Source organism: Schistocerca gregaria, chromosome 2 (genome assembly GCF_023897955.1).
Source record: "Schistocerca gregaria isolate iqSchGreg1 chromosome 2, iqSchGreg1.2, whole genome shotgun sequence".
NCBI lineage: Eukaryota > Metazoa > Arthropoda > Insecta > Orthoptera > Acrididae > Schistocerca > Schistocerca gregaria.
In genome coordinates, this window is record NC_064921.1 from 119,031,660 (window position 1) to 119,053,298 (window position 21,639).

A 21,639-nucleotide genomic window follows, 5' to 3' on the forward strand; every position below is an offset into this window, starting at 1 on the left:
TCACTCAGGATAGCAATGCCATCAGCGAATCGTATCATTGATATCCTTTCACCTTGTATTTTAATTCCACTCCTGAACCTTCCTTTTATTTCCATCATTGCTTCCTCGGTGTACAGATTGAGGAGTAGGGGCGAAAGGCTACAGCCTTGTCTTACTCCCTTCCTAATACGAGCACTTTGTTCTTGATCGTCCACTCTTATTATTCCCTCTTGGTTGTTGTACATATTGCATATGACACGTCTCTCCCTATAGCTTACCCCTACTTTTTTCAGAATCTTGAACTGCTTGCACCATTTTATATTGTTGAACGCTTTTTCCAGGTCGACAAATCCTGTGAACGTGTCTTGATTTTTTTTAGCATTGCTTCCATTATTAGCCGTAACGTCAGAATTGCCTCTCTCGTGCCTTTACTTTTCCTAAAGCCAAACTGATCGTCACCTAGCGCAACCTCAATTTTCTTTTCCATTCTTCTGTATATTATTCTTGTAAGCAGCTTCGATGCATGAGCTGTTAAGCTGACTGTGCGATAATTATCGTTCTTGTCAGCTCTTGCCGTCTTCGGAATTGTGTGGATGATGCTTTTCCGAAAGTCAAATGGTATGTCGCCAGACTCATATATTCTACACACCAACGTGAATAGTCGTTTTGTTGCCACTTTCCCTAATGATTTTAGAAATTCTGATGGAATGTTGTCTATCCCTTCTACCTTATTTGACCGTAAGTCCTGCAAAGCTCTTTTAAGTTCCAATTCTAATACTGGATCCCCTATCTCTTCTAAATCGACTCCTGTTTCTTCTTGTATCACATCAGACAAATCTTCACCCTCATAGAGGCTTTCAATGTATTCTTTCCACATATTTGCTCTCTCCTCTGCATTTAACAGTGGAATTCCCGTTGCACTCTTAATGTTACCACCGTTGCTTTTAATGTCACCGAAGGTTGTTTTGACTTTCCTGTATGCTGAGTCTGTCCTTCCGAGAATCATATCTTTTTCGATGTCTTCACATTTTTCCTGCAGCCATTTCGTCTTAGCTTCAGTGCACTTCCTCTTTATTTCATTCCTCAGCGACTTGTATTTCTGTATTCCTGATTTTCCCGCAACATGTTTGTACTTCCTCCTTTCATCAATCAACTGGAGTATTTCTTCTGTTACCCATGGTTTCTTCGCAGCTACCTTCTTTGTACCTATGTTTTCCTTCTCAACTTCTGTGATGGCCCATTTTAGAGATGGTCATTCCTCTTCAACTGTGCTGCCTACTGCGCTATTCCTTATTGCTGTATCTATAGCGTTAGAGAACTTCAAACGTATCTCGTCATTCCTTAGTACTTCCGTATCCCACTTCTTTGCGTATTGATTCTTCCTGACTCATGTCTTGAACTTCAGTCTACTTTTCATCACTACTATATTGTGATCTGAGTCCATATCTGCAACTGGGTACGCCTTACAATCCAGTATCTGATTTCGGAATCTCTGTCCACGATGTAAACTAATTGAAATCTTCCTGTATCTCCCGGCCTTTTCCAAGTATACCTCCTCCTCTTGTGATTCTTGAACAGGGTTTTCGCTATTACTAGCTGAAACTTGTTACAGAACTCAATTAGTCTCTCTCCTCTTTCATTCCTTGTCCCAAGCCCATATTCTCCTGTAACCTTTTCTTCTACTCCTTCCCCTACAACTGCATTCCAGTCGCCCAAGACTATTAGATTTTCGTCCCCCTTTACATACTGCATTACTCTTTCAATATCCTCATACACTTCCTCTGTCTGTTCATCTTCAGCGTGCGACGTCGGTATGTATACCTGAACTATCGTTGTCGGTGTTGGTCTGCTGTCTATTCTGATTAGAACAACCCGGTCACTGAAGTGTTCACAGTAACACACTCTCTGCCGTACCTTCCTATTCATAACGAATCTTACACCTATGACACTAGTAATTTAAATTAACGTAGTGAGGTGGAAGTACGTTAAAAACAGGATGTAAAGTACATTATGGCGGGAACACGAGCCACACACGGCTCAGGACCGTTCACTATTTTGCTTCCATTTTCGCAGTCCAGTACACTTTCTTCGGCGGGGTCAGGGATTTTCTCTGCCTCGTGATGGCTGGGTGTTGTGTGAGGTCCTTAGGTTAGTTAGGTTTAAGTAGTTCTAAGTTCTAGGGGACTGATGACCATCGATCTTAAGTCCCATAGTGCTCAGAGCCATTTGAATCATTTTAGTACACTTTCTTCTTGTTTTCACGCTTAACCTGTGTTCGGTTTTTGACGGGCTATCCCTGGGCACTCTTACCACTAAATCTGAAGGGGGAGGGTGGTACAGTGTGGACTTTCCCTTGTCAGTAGTCACGTCTTGGGAACTGCAACTTTGGCAGTTTTCGCTCGTATGGTGATGTTCACTCCCGCTGCTGAGTCAGTCGTTAAAATGTTTACGACGGCCAGTGCAGTGGGCAGAGAGCAGAGGGCAGCGGGCGCGTCCAGCGGTGACGGCTGACGGAAGGCACCTGCGAGGCCGGCGGACGCGGCTATCGACCACACAATTACCCGGCACAGACTGCTGCCGCTGCCGCTGCCGCTGCCACACGGCTTGCCTTATCGACCGACCGCAGTCACCGGCACAGCATCTTCCGCCAGGCGGCCGTTCACCGCCCATTGACACGCACAGCTGACGGACTGCGCTGAGTCGCCGCTGGATTAGCGGTTGCCGCAATAAGTCACGGCAGACCACCTCTGCGTTTAGCCGTCTTTGAGGTCACTGACAGGTGCACGTGTCCGAAAGAACAGTACACGAAATTTAACAGACACTGTCAAGTACAGACTCTGCACTACTGTGTTTTATGCCAAATCAAGGCAGTCTCAGCCGGCCGTAGTGGGCGACAGGTTCTAGCCACTACAGTCTGGAACCATGTGACCGCTACGGTCGCAGATTCGAATCCTGCCTCGAGCAAGGATGTGTGTGAGGTCCTTACATTAGTTAGGCTTAAGTAGTTCTAAGTTCTAGGGGACTGGTGAACTAAGATGTTAAGCCCCATAGTGCTCAGAACCATTTGAACCAAGGCAGTCTGATGAGCAAAACAATGTTTCTCCCTGTGCATGAATCATAGGGTTTGTATGCCAGCTGTATAGAACGTAGACACAAGGACATACCGAAGGTTGTATCGGTCCTGGATGCGTGTTCGCATGGGTGAGGCGGTTAAGGTGACAGCTCGTGTAATGCTGAAAATCTAGGTTCGAATCCCACTCCGACAATAACATGCATATGTTACTAGTAAATCTTACAGCGATTGTAAAATTGTTTTTAAAACGAAAACAGTGCTACAGGTACGCTTTATTACTTCTTTGCTACCAATGCACTGGCCAGTTTCGACCTCTGGTCATTTTCAATCACGCAACTTAAGCTTCTAGCTTCATTTTACATTATAACATATTGCTGGTACATGTGGACAGAAATACATCTTGTGGGACTTAACTTCTGAGGTTATCAGTCCCCTAGAACTTACAACTACTTAAACCTAACAAACCTAAGGACATCACACACATCCATGGCCGGAGCAGGATTCGAACCTCCGACCGTGGCAGTCGCGCGGTTCCAGACTGTAGCCCCTAGAACCGCTAAGCCACCCAGGCCGGCCGATGACATTAAATACTTCTAACTATTGGTAACACAATCTTTTCGATTCATACAATAAACTACTCAAGCCAAGTTCAATTATAACGAAAGCCAAACAGTGTCTGCACTACTCGCCATAAAAATTGCAACACCGGGATGCATAGCAATTAAGAAATGTTTACTTGTTGCATGTATAGGAGGAATACTACAGGATTTGGGGGGTTTTGAAGGCGCAGAATTTAGTACACAGTGCAGTGCTAACAGAGAGGGACATCGATTCTACGTGAGCTTGGAAGACAGATGTGGGTACCCATTCCATGCTGCTTCTACACTACGCGACAGCCTTTGATAATCGTTGTGGCTGGCGGGTGTTGCCGGCCGCGGTGGTCTAGCGGTTCAAGGCCCTCAGTCCGGAACCGCGCGACTGCTACGGTCGCAGGTTCGAATCCTGCCTCGGGCATGGATGTGTGTGATGTCCTTAGGTTAGTTAGGTTTAAGTAGTTCTAAGTTCTAGGGGACTGATGACCACTGCAGTTTAGTCCCATAGTGCTCAGAGCCATTTGAACCATTTTTTTTTGGCAGGTGTTGATTCGCCCGTCTCTCAGCTACCCATGACCAGATGTTTCCATTTTGCGGGAATTCTGAAGAACGTGACTAACATGTACATGGAGGTAAGTTAGGATAACGAGGGGGATACACATTGTCTTGCCTTACCTAGCTCAAAGACAACGCCACGGAGACTCCGAAAACAGACTTAAAGTGTCAGAAATGTTACACCTGGTGGCCATAGCAGCGGCAGTGCGTACTAAAGATAATCACGTTGTGCACCCAGTGCCATTCGACACTATCTCACTAGGAACGGGGACATTATGAGGACGACGAATGAAATCTGGAAAAGTTCCCTACCCTCGTAGCAGTAACCTTACACATATATGTTCAACGTGCCTGCTATACAGGCAAATGAGACTCATCTGAAAAGACGATTTGGCGTGAGTGTAGTGTTGACGATGACCTTACCTCTGTCCGCGTGCCTTTCTCTGCTGACTCCTCAAGATAAGCAACGACAATAGTAGCTTTGCTGACAGGTATTCATCCTCCAGACTCGTATCCGTGAGGATACTTCTCTCGCGTTAGTCCGGTGATGCATAAACATCCTACGTGGCGTTGAGTTTAGCTCTTCTGAGCTATCGATTCCCTATTCGCATGACACTCATGATCTCCAGTAGTACGCGAGCAGCAGTATCGCGGAAGGAGAAACAACGGTCTCGGTATGTATTGAACCTGCACTGTCTTCACTCGTGCTGGTACACATTTCTCGTTACACGAAGCATAACAGGAAATTTTCACAAACAAACAACAATAAAGTGTGACTCTCAGACGTGAAACTGGGGCATAAACTTACCTTTTACGCAAAATGGATACATTAAAGGGTGATCTCAGCAGCAGCAAAAAACTATGTAATAGGAGTAGAATTCCTTATGACCAGGTGAGTAGGTCTGAAAGTGAGTTACGTTGAAGAATTTAGTGGCAGAATTATTCCAATCAGAACTGACACCAAACGAACTACAACGACAGTTGTTTATTACATGCGCCTTGACGTTAACGATAACTTTGGCGCGAACTCTTCTGGAAATAAGGTGAAGCTGTGAGCAGTGAGGATAATGGACGTTTAATGTGAGAGAAGTTGGGAATATGGGTTTGACGGAGAGAGTATCGGTACAGCCGAAGGGATTAAGGCGACCGCACTCGTAAAACGTGAAATCCGGTTTCGACTGTCGGTCCGGCATGAATTTTCACCTTTCGCCTTTGAATTTCATCCATTGCTCAGTAGCAGCTGAGATCTGTGTTGCTCAAAACCTCATGTGACAATGATTCAGGCACACACGTCGTCAGTAAAGGGTGAAGATATAGGAGTACATCAGGGAAGTGAACGCGTAACTTACTAAGTGAAAGAAGATGATAATATAATGATCATGGAAGATTGGAAAGTGGCAGTAAGGGAAGAAACTGAAAATAGTGTTATGGGAGAATGTGGACTCAGCATTAGAAATGAGAGAGGAGAAACACTCATAGATTTCTGTAATGAACTTCAGCTAGTAATAACAAATACACCAAAAATCACAAGCGGAGAAAATATATTTGGCAATGGCCTGGACATAAGGGAAGAGACCAGCAGTATTACTTCTTGGTGAGGCAGGGCCTCTTTATATTGCAGGGCTTACTCAAGAGCAGAGGCATACTCTGATAACAGTGCAATAATAATGAAATGTAGACTGGAGTTTAAAAAAATCGTCAAGAAGAATGAACGTAGGACTAATGCGGACGCCAAAATATTTAGAAATGATGCTGCACGTTTCAACTTTTCTAAGGCTGCAAATATTGCAGTAATGAATGACACAGTACACTCTTCAGTTGAAGGGAATGGACTTACCTAAAAAGGGGAGTCGCAATATAGGAACAAGGAAGGCTGCTGCGAAGAAACCTTGGGTAACAAAAGCAATTCTTTAATTGATTGTCAAATCAAGTAAGTATACAAATTTGAGGGAAATTCAAGAATACAGAAGTATGTCACTTATAAATGAAATGAAATAAAAGTTATACAAATTTCAGGAAGGCGTAGACAAAAGGGCTGCTGCAAAAATGTGAAGAAACTGAAAAAGAAGTTGCAGTCGGAAAGACTGATTCAGGACACAGAAGAGTCAAACAGTCATCTGTGAAATTAAAAGCAAATGCGTCAACATCAAGAGTGTAGAGGAATTATGCTGTTAAACATAGACAACAGACAGATTAAGTGGGCAGAATACATTAAAAACCTCTACAAGTGGGAGAAACTAAACACTGAAAAACTCTACTTGGGGGAGAAACTAAGTGCTGACATTAGAGAAGGTTTGAAAGATACAGGGAATCTAATATGACAGTGATAGTTTGGCAGAGTTTTGATAGACATGTAATCACAAATGGCAGAAGGCGCAGGTAACATTCCATCAGAATTTCTAGAACTTTTTGCTAAATAGTCAATCAAACGACTATTTAAGTTGATGTCTGGAAACTATTAGACTCCAGACACACCACCAAACCTTTGGAAAATATGATTCACACAATTCTGAAGGCATCAAGTGAATTACCGCACAATCAGCTCATCGTCTCATACATCAAAGCTGACGACTAAAGAAATATACGAAACAATGGAAAAGAAAACTGAAGGTCCCTTAGGTAACAATCTGGGATGCCTTTGGAAAGGGAAAGACATCATGGAGTCAGTGCTGATGTTGTGCTTCTTGTGGAAGCAAGACTTTAACTCCTTGGTGGACACCTTCACTGCTGTGGACAGCGGTTAATAGTGGCTTCTTTGGCGTTTTCAATCATTCGTGACGCTGAAAATGCACTCAGAGCGCAGCTAGAGAATGGAGTGGGCTGCTTGTACTTGTAGCCTCAGGACTGACTGAAAACGTCAAAGAAATGACCAATAACAGCTGTCCGCTGGAATCAACAAATGCGCCACAGGATAAAAAAATCCAGACTACTAGTATTTGTCTCCTTAGAAAAGCGTTACATATTGTAAAATTCTTTTCGAAATTCCCAGAAAAATAGGTGTAAGTTATTTGTAGGAAACAGTATGCATAAAAAGGAGCAATAAGAATGGATGATCAAGAACAAATCACTTGGATAAAAAATGGTTTAAGACACAGATGTGACATTTCTCCCCTGTTGTTCAGTCTCTAAACCGAGGTATCAATGAGGGAAATAAAAGATAAGTTCCGAAACGGGGTTACAATTCAGATATAAGAATATCTACGATACAATTCGCTGATGACATAGCTATCATCGGCGAAATCGATGAAGGGCGACAGAAGATATTCAACGGAATGAACGATGTACTCAGCACAGGATATGGATTGAGAAGAAAACAATGGTAGACGAAAATACATTGGGGTAGCAGAAATCGCATTAGTAATAAACTTAACACAAAAGTTGGGGCCGAAGTGAAAAATTTCTGCTGCCTTGAATGTGAAATATGTAATGGGTAAAGGAAGGAGGACATAAAAACCAGTTTAGCGCAGGCAAAGTGGGTCTTCCAGGCCAAAATAAGTCTACTAGTGCCAAACATTGCGGTTAATCTAAGGAAGAAATTTCCGATACTACACTGTTGAACCACAGCATTAGAACTGAAACATGGACTGTGGGTGGAACCGGAGAAGAAGAGAAACGATGCGATTGAAATATGGCGCTATAGAAGCACCTTCAGAATCAGGTGGTCAGAAAAAATAAGAAATGAAATTCTCTACAGAAACGACATTGAGAGGAACACGTGGAAGTTATTGACAAGAAGACGGTACGTGATGATAGGACGCGTATTAACGCATCAGGGGGTAACTTACATGGTAGTGGAGGACACAGGAAAGGAATTCGCCCGCCGGAGTGGCCGTGCGGTTCTAGCCGCTGCAGTCTGGAGCCGAGCGACCGCCACGGTCGCAGGTTCGAATCCCACCTCGGGAATGGATGTGTGTGATCGCCTTAGGTTAATTAGGTTTAATTAGTTCTATGTTCTAGGCGACTGATGACCTCAGAAGTCGCATAGTGCTCAGAGCCATATGAAACATTTGAAAGGAATTCGTCACGTGTCGCCTCAAAGCAGATTAATGGTGATCCAAAATAAAGTAGATGGCGTTATTCCAACTTGCTTTGCGCGTTTGCGCTGAAACGCTAATCATTTGCATAACCCATCGTGTTACCCCACATACTGCCTTCGTGGTGTTGACGTTTTAATGACCAGAATTGCAACTGACCATCTTCAGGCGTGTTGCACTTACCGATGTTATTACAGTCATGGCTTTAATTGTTTCTACTATACCGTTACAATCCCCCGCAGCCAAGAACAATAACGCACGAATGTGCTTTGGTGCATGACTGAAGCAAATTTCCGAATATATTTGGCAGAATGAATGTTTCTAACCAGTTTCTGGCCTTCTAAGGAAGGAGAGGTGGTAACCAGAAATTACCACAATGCGCTGGATGAAATGTGTAACCTGTCCGGTTTGGGGTCATATGACTCTGCTTACAGTGATAAGGCCGTCGTTTGTAGATGGTAAGCTCAGCGTCAAAGTCATGTTATTCGAGACGAGTGAGCTACTTACCACCACTGCTTGTTACACTTTGTAGTCTTTCTTCATGATACAAAACAAGCTTGACACCACATTATAAACACACCCATTACAGCTACCTACAGCGCGTGGAAATGGGGACTAAACCCTTTACAACTACGAAGATGCACCTACTACTCCTCGGGGTCTGTCAGATAAAAATATGACACCTTCGGCATTTGTTTCTGGAATTAAGCAACATTTTCCACAACTTACCACTTCCACAAATACCCCACACAAAGACTGTACACGATGCATTATAATTGCAGCGGTCCCCCAATCCCATCGAACACATGTTTCTTCAGATCATACAATGCCGTGTGTGGAAATCGGTGAATGCAGGCTTTCTTAACAACAGCGTTCAATCCACCTGGTATATCACCGTCAATTGTAAACAGGTCAACCAATTTCTTTGCACTGCATCCGCCTCCGTAACACACCCTATGTGTTCCCTGTGGTATGGAGGACACAGACGCCCACCGATTCTCATGGGATCCGTCGTCTGACGCACAGCGTATCTTGGCTTTCCTTATCTGACAGACACCGCTCAGATCACTTTCAAGACACTTTTACTCACAGATATAATTCATTATCCTGCAACGAAAGCTAACACTGTGTATTGGATACTCGGCCGTATGGCCCGCTAGCTTTTTCGACCACGATGAGAAGTCGTAACTCGGTTATTTATTTGACGTACCTTAATGATCGACACTGTGCCCTTCTTCCCAAGCCCAGATACAAACAGTCCTTTACCCGATTTTCTATGGAGCCCATTTAATCATCCGCCTGCAATTGGAACGTCCAAGCAATAAGAAGCTGATGCTTGTTTTGCCGACATGGCGCTCTGAACGAACTACAAACAGAATCTCCTTTAAAAATTTGGATTTTCCACCAATTGGCCGTATTGGCCTTATAGTCAATGTGCCCCTGTCTCCCGTAAATAAAGCCGATACAGTAACATGCGTGGAGAACGCTGCTTTTAGGTTAATCTAATCAAATCCTCATAAAATCACTAAAACTGCAAAATTTGAAATGAGAGAAATACACGGCTATGAATTAACAGTCAGTAATTTGTCAACGGTGTGTTCTATCAACGACAGAGTTCTTCTGCGTTTATCAGACAGGTTCGTTTTCTAACTAGTCTGTTTGTATGCTGGCAGTGCCATAGACTTTGTTAATATCTCTGACAGCGCTCATGGAGTATAAATATCCATGGAGTGAGAATAGACTACTGCGTATATTCTCAACATCAAACCGGGCTAGTCACATGGTATTGGGAGGTCACTGCTTGTCTGCAATTTGTGGTAAAAGTAAAACTTGAATATTACACGTATTCGCCTGTTTTTACATATGTTTCCACACGTTTTAGCGGTAATAACAGCCATGGTGCAGTATTGTTGTTGCAACGAATGTAAAGAGAAACGTGAAAGGAGGACCAGTTACTTTTCATAGGTACGTACAACAAATCTCTAATAGTGAATATCATATTGATGTGAGGCGCTTTGTATGATAAAAAATATCGAGACGCGGCGTTATAATGTTTTGTATTGAAGACCAAATTTCTGAGATTTTTTTGCCCATTTTTTAACGAGATAAATACTAGATAAGTTTGCAAGTACGTTTAAGCTTCCAATACAGCGTCATTGTGACATAGTTAATTAGAACGAAGATTTGTCAACATGAATAAGTGCAATAGAAAACCTAAAAAGGTATTTTAGGCTGTCACTACTTTTCCCGCACCTGAAAAAACGTAAGAAAAGAGGAACTGGGTTATTATACTGTGACGAAGAAGCACAATACCCTTGCTCTTCACAGCTTTAAAACTACTCAAGTTCCAGGTATAAAACGCATATACAAAGTTTCGCGATACATCTCAAGGTGATCTATCTGTTTTAGCGAAGTAGTAACACTCAAAATACGCTAAGCGTTATACGGACTAACTTGCGCCGTCCTAATACCACGTGACTTGAGCAGCAGGACATGTTGTGGACAGATTTATTGTTATGGGCATCCGAATGGTCACACCATAGATACTTATGCTCTACGGCTGCGCTCTGTGCCCTCGGGAAAATATTCTGTGCTTAGACGGACTTGCAGATAGCGAGTGGACAGGGAAGTGTATGAACATAATATTCTTACTGGATATTCTGTGTCGGTAGGACATACCCTGTAAAGTGAGATGAAATGATACGTTTATAAGAAAATACTCAAGGAAATGTATGGTAATGGATGCTTGGCTGGTAATTGGAATTATTGACAACTATATAATTTTTGAAGCTCGATGGCACATGAATGAGGTAAAATTTTCTACATACATTGTTAACACTTCGACAAAATCTTTCTTTCGCTAACCACATGCCACGTAGTAGTTAGTCTATAGTAGTTAGAATCTTTTTATTTAGATGGCTGTACTTACTATTTGCTGTAATTCCCGTAGTTCGTGTTATGAAGATTTTCTGTGATGTAGGTGACTTATGAAAACGTGTAGGGTTTGCACTGTTGGAATTCATGACTGAAATGAGTTTAGGCAATTAACAGAGTTGGAGGTAACTTCATATTTTTTTAATTTCATATTTTTTGGATTTATATTATTGCTAAGATTTCTTGCAAATCAGGGCCATTTTTTGTGTTAATTATTGGAAGTCATTTGTCAATGTATAACAGTCAGACTGCTATGGGCCTGTATATTGCAGACAATACTTGAATAGGTAAAAAGGTGGGAATTTATTGAGATGGGACCTGGATAAACTGAAAGAACCAGAGGTTGTACAGAGTTTCAGGGAGAGCGTAAGGGAACAATTGACAGGAATGGGGGAAAGAAATATAGTAGAAAAAGAATGCTTTGAGGGATGAAGTAGTGAAGGCAGCAGAGAATCAAGTAGGTAAAAAGACGAGGGCTGGTAGAAATTCTTGTGTAACGGAAGAAATATTGAATTTAATTGATTAAAGGAGAAAATATAAAAATGCAGTAAATGAAGCAGGCATAAAGGAATACAAACGTCTCAAAAATGAGATCGACAGGAAGTGCAAAATGGCTAAGCAGGGATGGCTAGAGGACAAATGTAAGGATGTAGAGGTTTATCTCACTAGGGGTAAGATAGATACTGCCTACAGGAAAATTAAAGAGACCTTTGGAGATAAGAGAACCACTTATATAAACATCAAGAGCTCAGATGGAAACCCAGTTCTAAGCAAAGAATGGAAAGCAGAAAGGTGGAAGGAGTATATAGAGGGTCTATACAAGGGCGATGTACTTGAGGACAATATTATGGAAATGGAAGAGAATGTAGACGAAGACGAAATGGGAAATACGATACTGCGTGATGAGTCTGACAGAGCACTGAATGACCTGAGTCGAAACAAGGCGCCTGGAGTAGATAACATTCCATTGGAACTACTGACGGCCTTGGGAGAGCCAGTCCTGACAAAACTCTACCATCTGGTGAGCAAGATGTATGAAACAGGCGAAATACCCTCAGACTTCAAGAAGAATATAATAATTTCAATCCCAAAGAAAGCAGGTGTTGACAGATATGGAAATTACCGAACTATCAGTTTAATAAGTCACAGCTGCAAAATACTAACACGAATTCTTTACAGATGAATGGAAAAACTAGTAGAAGCCGACCTCGGGGAAGATCAGTTTCGATTCCGTAGAAATATCGGAACACGTGAGGCAATACTGACGTTACGACTTATCTTAGAAGAAAGATTAAGGACAGGCAAACATACGTTTCTAGCATTTGTAGACTTAGAGAAAGCTTTTTAAAATGTCGACTGGAATACTCTCTTTGAAATTCTGAAGGTGGGAGGGGTAAAATACAGGAAGCGAAAGGCTACTTACAATTTGTACAGAAACCAGATGGCAATTATCAGAGTCGAGGGACATGACATTGAAGCAGTGGTTGGGAAGGGAGTAAGACAGGGTTGTAGCCTCTCCCCGATGTTATTAAAACTGTATATTGCGCAAGGAGTAAAGTAAACAAAAGAAAAATTCGGAGTAGGTATTAGAATCCATGGAGAAGAAATAAAAACTTTCAGGTTCGCCGATGACATAGTAATTCTGTCAGAGACAGTAAAGCACTTGGAAGAGCAGTTGACCGAAATAGACAGTGTCTTGAAAGGAAGATATAAGATGAACATCAACAAACGCAAAACGATGATAATGGAATGTAGTCGAATTAAGTCGGATGATGCTGAGGGAATTAGATTAGGAAATGAGACACTTAAAGTAGTAAAGGAGTTTTGCTATTTGGGAGCAAAATAACTGATGGTGGTCGAAGTAGAGAGGATATAAAATGTAGACTGGCAATGGCAAAGAAAGCGTTCCTGAAGAAGAGAAATTTGTTAATATCGAGTATAGATTTAAGTGACAGGACGTCGGTTATGAACGTATTTGTATGGAGTGCAGCCATGTATGGAAGTGAAACATGGACGATAAATAATTTAGACAAGAAGAGAATAGAAGCTTTCGAAATATGGTGCTACAGAAGAATGCTGAAGATAAGGTGGATAGGTCAGGTAACTAATGAGGAGGTATTGAATAGGATTGGGGAGAAGAGAAGTTTGTGGCACAACATGACCAGAAGAAGGGATCGGTTGGTAGGACATGTTCTGAGGCATCAATGGATTACCAATTTGGTATTGGAGGGCAGCGTGGAGGGTAGAAATCGTAGAGGGAGACCAAGAGATGAATACACTATGCCGATTCAGAGGGATGTAGGTTGCAGTAGGTACTGGGAGATGAAGAAGCTTGCACAGGATAGAGTAGCATGGAGAGCTGCAACAAACCAGTCTCAAGACTGAAGACCACAACAACAACAACAACAAGTGTGAGTTGTCTTAGTCAGGGACAATTCTGTAGGTCAGCTTTTAATAAAATTAATTAAAGAGGTAGTATCAGTTAGTTGGTTCATGAAAATGAAAATATAGCCACAGATTCGTTTGTATCGTAATCTCTTTCCTTCCTGTCTAACTAGATATTGACTGAAATTTTGTATTAATAACTCCTATTCTGTTGTCAGTATACCACGCAAGTTGTGCCTAATAACAAATATAACATTTGTTTCCATTCCAGTCACCCATTTACACTCGGTTTATTAATATCAAACCACATCTGCGTTCGAGACAATCGTCGTGAACACATCAACCCATTTACACAAACGTGCCTGCCAAGTAACAAAACACTTTGTTAAATCCCCAACCATCACAAGATACAGTCCGCTATGGCAACGATTCTCAACAAGTGGAGCACGTCACCACTTTGGGGGAGAGGGAGGGGAGGGTGCCTGATAACACTACACAGGAGGTACCGGGTCATCGAAAAAGAATTCAAGAACTGATGAATTTACTGAAAGAAAAGGAAAATACAGTCTGACGTAACGAAAAATTAAAATTCAGTCTACCGTGGCTCGCCAGTAGTTCGTGAGCCCACCCAGCGTTCTTGAAGACGGGTGTGCACTAAAGCGGGTGTCACACACGGCAGGAGTCGTGAAGGTGGAAGTCCAGGTCCAATTTCAGCAACACTATATACAGCCAGAGAGATCGTTCTACGTACAGCCATGGCGGCGGTCCTTCAGTGTCCCACCCAACGGTTTGCAGACAGTAGTTTGCTTTCAGCAGGGCGTGTCACAAGCTCGTGCCAATCTTCCTCAGTCGCATAGGCGACTAAACACGAGTGGCAGCTTACAAGAGCTAGCTCCACTGCAGCCGGCTGCCTACGTTGTCAGCGGAGTCTTATTTCGGCAGAGGACAACACATAACGATATGCCAGCAAATTCATTCTGTAAGTAACGACACTGTCATTCCATCGGAATCAGAGATGCAGACGGAATGACGCGACGCTTAGACTGTGGCATCTGAAACGGTCGTATTTGAGCTAAACACAAAGCCATAGCGGCTATGCCTTTATTATCTGGTGATGTTAGAAGACTTGTCCCCACCATAATGGGCCAATTATTGTCAGTTGTCCTCGCGTTCTCTCTTTTCTTTAGTGCTAGGACGCTGTGGAACGGATCATCTACTGTAGGAGTCAAGTAATAACTTTAAATTTTATGTGCGCACACATGTGGTGGTTCTGCTGTGCAACAGAGCAGTCTAATGAGTGCAGAAAATGGGTCGAAGAAAAAACGGAAAGAGACAACAGTTTGGCAAGTAACAGAAATGAGAATGGTTAGAAACTTAAAATCAAAATTAGTGATCGTGGAGCAGACGAAGTAAGGAATTCTGCTACCTTGGAAGGAAAGTAATGATTGACAGACGAAGAAAGGACATAAAAAGCGAAGTAGCACAGGCAAAAAGTGCATTCTTTTTGAAAGAAGCCTTCTAGTATCAAACATAGGAATAATTTTGAGGGGTAAATAGTTAGGAATGCACTGTCGAAGACAATAAATAAATAAAAAACATACACGCACCATGAAGAAGTTATGCAAATTGGTCACAAACTGATTTTGCCCGCATGTATCGAAGGAAAATGTAAAACGGTAAACTTGGGCGGCCGTTGAATGACTATATGATGCTGCAGCACAATTTGTCCGTGCAGCTGGCAAGAATAGTAAACAGGAGACAAGTCCATACCACAGCAAAAATTCTTAGTGAATTTGATTCCATGTACTCAATAGACAAAAATCGATCAACTTCTTAAAGTGTCTCGTTTTGCAATCTAAGTCGCTCAGCATTGCCAAATTTAATTCGGCTACATTCCATTACCCTTGTATTACTTTTATTATTTTTCATATTATAACCTCTTTCCAAGACACTGTCCATTTCGTTCAGCTCATCTCCCGTCTCCTTTGCCACCTCAGTGTGAATTAAAATGTCTTCGGCAAACCTTAAAGCTTTTATGTCTCCTACATGAACTTGGATTCCCGTTCCGAATTTCACTTTGAATGTTTCACTGGTTGCTCAGTGTGCAGTATGAAGATTGCAAAAGTAAATCTTCTGTGGAAAGCACAGGAGAAACTTTTTATTTGGAAAAAGTTCATCGATGTCTTATATGAGAGCCGGCCGGAGTGGCCGTGCGGTTCTAGGCGCTCTAGTCTAGAGCCGAGCGACCGGTGCGGTCGCAGGTTCGAATCCTGCCTCGGGCATGGATGTACGTGATGTCCTTAGGTTAGTTAGGTTTAATTAGTTCCAAGTTCTAGGCGACTGATGACGTCAGAAGTTAAGTCGCATAGTGCTCAGAGCCATTTGAACCATCATATAAGAGAGGTAAGAACTTCCTCATAACGTGGTAGGAGATTAAATAAATGTGTATTCTAGTGCCAAACGTCCGTACAACTCAGTCTGAGAACGACATATACTGATCATGTATGTCTGATTTCAGCTTACAGTGAGACGAATGTGGACGCAAAATTTTTTCATATTGAATGGACTGATCTTTCCCTCACGAATTTACTATTTTACCGTGACAATGATTCTCATAAATTTAGTCTAGTAAAGAATCAACCACGAATTACTAGTCTAGCATTTGGTTATACCTTAGTTGGTACTCTACCGATTTTTTTCATTTTTTTCTTTAACGAATTGGCTTACTAACTGATTCTCGTACCTGTGCTTTCACGTTCACGCTTGTGATACCTTATGAACCTCCGCCTTCTCCCCACCCTCTCTCTCTTTCTTTCTCTCTGTCTCTCTCTCTCTCTCTCTCTCTCTCTCTCTGTGTGTATGTGTGTGTGTGTGTGTGTGTGAATGTGTGTGTGTGTGTATGTGTGTGTGTGTATGTGTGTGTGTGTGTGTGTGCATGTCGCAATGTTATCTGAACTTTTTAGTGGAGATTACATGAAATATTACGGTTTTAATCAGATCTCTAAAGAAAAATTATTTGTGATGCTAAAGCAGAGAATAAAAATTTTCATGTACTCAAACCGCCACCAAATCACCATCCTCTTAATCAGTATCGTCTACATCTAAATCTACATCCATACTCCGCAAGCCACCTGACGGCGTGTAGCGGAGGGTACCCTGAGTACCTCTATCGGTTCTCTCTTCTATTCCAGTCTCGTATTGTTCGTGGAAAGAAGGATTGTTGGTATGCTTCTGTGTGGACTCTAATCTCTCTGATTTTATCCTCATGGTCTCTTCGCGAGATATATGTAGGAGGGAGCAATATACTGCTTGACTCTTCGGTGAAGGTATGTTCTCGAAACTTTAACAAAAGCCCCTACCGAGCTACTGAGCGTCTCTCCTGCAGAGTCTTCCACTGAAGTTTATCTATCATCTCCGTAACGCTTTCGCGATTACTTAATTATCCTGTAACGAAGCGCGCTGCTCTCCGTTGGATCGTCTCTATCTCTTCTATCAACCCTATCTGGTACGGATCCCACACTGTTGAGCAGTATTCAAGCAGTAGGCGAACAAGCGTACTGTAACCTACTTCCTTTGTTTCCGGATTGCATTTCCTTAGGATTCTTCCAATGAATCTCAGTCTGGCATCTGCTTTACCGACGATCAACTTTATATGATCACTGCATTTTAAATCACTCCGAATGCGTACTCCCAGATAATTTATGGAATTAACTGCTTCCAGTTGCTGACCTGCTATTTTGCAGCTAAATGATAAGGGATCTATCTTTCTATGTATTTGCAGCACATTACACTTGTCTACATTGAGATTCAATTGCCATTCCCTGCACCATGCGCCAATTCGCTGCAGATCCTCCTGCATTTCGTCGTCGTCGGTATTGTTCTACATCTCGTCGTCATCGTTGTACTTCTCATAGTCGCAATCACCACTGTTGCCATCGTCGTCAGTACTGTTGTGGTACTGGCCAGAGTCATCGTTGTAACCCATGCTGTCACCACCGTCGTCTATGCTGTCAGCTCCGCCGTCATTGTCTTCGTTGAAGTAGTAGTTACTAACAAGGCAGTCGCGTGAGAAGCACTGTAGGCACAATCACAGCTGTCATCGTCGTCCACACAACATCGTCGTCTCATCGTCGTCTTCATCGTCGTCAGCACCATCGTCATTCTTATTGTCGGCACTGTTGTCGTCAGTGTTATTATCGTCGTCGTGAGCGTTGTCGTCGTCGTCATCCTTGTCGTCATCGTCGTCAGCATCGTCGTTGTCGTCGTCGTCAGCGTCGTCATCTTCAACGTTGATATCTTCGTCATCGTGTTACTTTATAGCTGAATGTATTGCAGGCCTGCGACCATTATGTCAACTCTGAACCCGTCGTATATCACCACTGTGTTAGGTAACTTAAATCGACAGATCCATGGTTAAAAGCAATACTTGTTGACGCGTTTCAAGCAGAGCAAATTATCAGAAAATCATAAGGCAATTCTATGATACAATACTATGTGTTAAGGTGTTTTATATGATGTTCTAAAGAAAGATTGCGCCAAAAACGTGTCACAATATATAATTTTGAAGAACAAACGATTTGTTAATTTTACAGACCTAATAAATTGGCGATATACGACGTGCTCAGAGTTCGTCATCTTTATCATCGTCATGTTTATCGTCATCATAGCCATCATCACCGTCATCTTCACCGTTGTCGTCATCATCCTAGTCTTCTATTTAGGAGGCATCATCGTCATAGCCAGCGTCGTCATTCTCATACACGTTTCGGGCTTGCTCTCAACAGCGAACAGGACATGAAAACTGCTACCACTGACACACTTCCGTAAAGGAAGGACACTGTGCCCGTCACCTGACAGGGGCGCGACAAGGTGGCGCCTCAGAGGGCGGCGGTCAGGTCTCGGAAGGCGGGAGCTGGTACTGCGCCGGCCGCCCCCAGGCTGCCATTACATCCTTCATTTTACTGCATCCATTATTCATGAGCAGCGGTGCCCCCATCTGCGCTGAATAGCTCTTTGATAATTAAACGTCTGAGACGTGCGCCTGCCGCGATCTTTGCCCGCCGGAGCTACGTCACGCTAGCTGCCCGCGCCCGGCGCCGGACCGCGCCGCCGCCACACGGCGCCCGTAATAAATTCATGAGTTTTAAGGAGCATTAGCACCGTCTTCCTCTCCCCTCAAAATATGAATGCATCGCTTCGTGCGCGGCCCCTATCGCCGCCGCGCACAACACTTTTGAAAATTAAAGTGGGAGCGTTGCTTTTAATTAAAAGTAGCCGTGTGGCGAAGAGGGACGAGGTGCCGTTGCGGTACAGGGATAGACGTGTTGATTAAACTTGCAAAGACAGCAGCGTTCTTTCCGGTCTCGTTTGGCGTTACTCCTCTCCATCGAGACCACACCTAAGTTTATTCACTATGGACGTCTGGTAACTGTAAGAATCTGAAGTGATAATGATGTACTTTGAAACTTCCTGGCAGATTAAAACTGTGTGTGGGGCAGAAACTCAAACTCGGGACCCTTGCCTCTCGCGGGAAAATGCTCTACCGTCTGAGCTACCTAAGCACGACCCACGACCCGGCCTCACAGCTTCAATTCTCCCAGTACCTCGTCTCCTACCTTCCAGACTTCACAGAAGCTCTTGTTCGAAGAAGAACGCAGAAGAGCTTCTGTGATGTTTGGAGGGTACGAGAACATCGGGTTTCAGGAGCTCTGTGTACATCCTGACCCACATTGGGCCCAGCCAAAGTCACCTCCGATAAGAGAATGACATCATCTTGTGGGTTCCGAGAGATGGGTAGGTCAGATAGGTAGGACTCCCACATCCATGTTGTACACTCGCTCATTGTGAAAGTATCATTGATAAGATTGTTCTAAATTAATTATTCAGCAAACCTGCATCTGACTGCGTCTGTCAACTTGTTTCTTGGACTCCTCCATTTTGCCAGAAATGCAACCTGTATTTGACTCAGCAAGAAAATTTGCCGTTTGGGCAATCTTCATATTTTTATATACGAAACACTCTTACAAAAAATTTTACCAAACGCTTACTGTGTCAAACCTTGGACATGCAAATCCTAACCCTGAATAATAGCTAACAAAACCAGTTTGAAATCATTATATATCTTTTCTCATTTACGTGCTGGGGGCAGCGAGCGCGACCTAGCTTACAGCTGTCACTACACGTCTGCTTTCTCCGGGGACGTAGCTGCGACTCCTCGGTTTTTTACTGCTCTCTTAACCATCAAAGAACCTCCTAGTCAGAGATATTATACTCGTTCCACCTTGCGGTTGGCAACTACTGACTACATTCCGGAGCTACTCTGATCAGACCTTAGCACATACTTTTCAATTGAGAAGTCCATCAGACTCTGCGAACGCTTGAACGATGTGCATTGGCGTTTCAGATTGTTGTTTATCATCCGTCTCGACGTCCGTAATGAGCTACCTCTTACTTCTTCTCCTGTTTCTTCTTCTGTCTTGAATGATATGGTGGAGAGAAGGTCATTCTCCACTAACATCATCAGTTTTCCTTGTCTACACCCGCACGCACGCGAGACGTGACGCGTAGCAATTGTGCCTTGACGTGGTGTTCTGTCGACTGCCGCTCCGGCAACAGCGGTTGCATAGCCACTTCGCGGAGCGCAGTGTAGTAGAAATCAGTGATTGCGGTATACCAGCGCGCTCTGTCTCGTCCATAGTTGGCTAATATTCTGCACAAGGTTGGAATGACACACCTTAACCACCATTGAAGTGTGGAACGACAGGCGGGTAACCGCCGTTGGCATCTGCTCCACAGGGCTCAACTTCGTGTCTGCAATTTACACAAGAAGTTGCACATTGAGGCGCCACGGACCCCTACTTCGTCGAACGCGTTGGCGGAGCAGGGTAAAAGTACCCACATAGGCTAGGTGGTCCGTGTGCAGACCCGGCCACATTTCAGCGTCGACAACTGCCATTTGCCGGCCGCATAAGAGGTAAACTCGATCCAAATGGCCAGCGGAATGACAAGTAAATCAGTTGTATGCCTTTCAGTCACCGTTTTGTGTGACCCATGTGCCCGACACAGCAAAGCCCTTGATACCGGTCAGCTGGTACAGTCAGGCATCTGATCAGATGGTCTGAGCACACAATTGAAATCTCCGCGTACTGCCAAGTGGTCGGCATTGCCTTGGAAGAGCAGTGCTATGTCTTCGGCATAAGAGGAGCGGCGTTCTCCTCTTCTGTCGGTGCCAGAAGGAGCATACGGATTGACCAGACGAACTGTGCCAACCGTGAGTGCGATCCCAAGGGCGAAAGGTAAATAGCATCAGTTGCCATAATCCATTCCCTCAGCAGAACAGCCGTACCTCCTCCAAACACATCTGAAGCCATAGCGTAGGCGTCATTTCTGTAAGAATCGATACAGAGTCCCGATCGGGCTTCTTGAAGGAAAACAACATCAAGATCCGCAGCTCGTAATCTGTCTTGCACCATATGGGTTTTGAGAGCAGAAGTAACGCCGTTGACATTGATAGTGGCGAGGCAGTGGCGGCGGCTGTCCTCGATATTATACACTCCTGGAAATGGAAAAAAGAACACATTGACACCGGTGTGTCAGACCCACCATACTTGCTCCGGACACTGCGAGAGGGCTGTGCAAGCAATGATCACACGCACGGCACAGCGGACACACCAGGAACCGCGGTGTTGGCCGTCGAATGGCGCTAGCTGCGCAGCATTTGTGCACCGCCGCCGTCAGTGTCAGCCAGTTTGCCGTGGCATACGGAGCTCCGTCGCAGTCTTTAACACTGGTAGCATGCCGCGACAGCGTGGACGTGAACCGTATGTGCAGTTGACGGACTTTGAGGGAGGGCGTATAGTGAGCATGTGGGAGGCCGGGTGGACGTACCGCCGAATTGCTCAACACGTGGGGCGTGAGGTCTCCACAGTACATCGATGTTGTCGCCAGTGGTCGGCGGAAGGTGCACGTGCCCGTCGACCTGGGACCGGACCGCAGCGATGCACGGATGCACGCCAAGACCGTAGGATCCTATGCAGTGCCGTAGGGGACTGCACCGCCACTTCCCATCAAATTAGGGACACTGTTG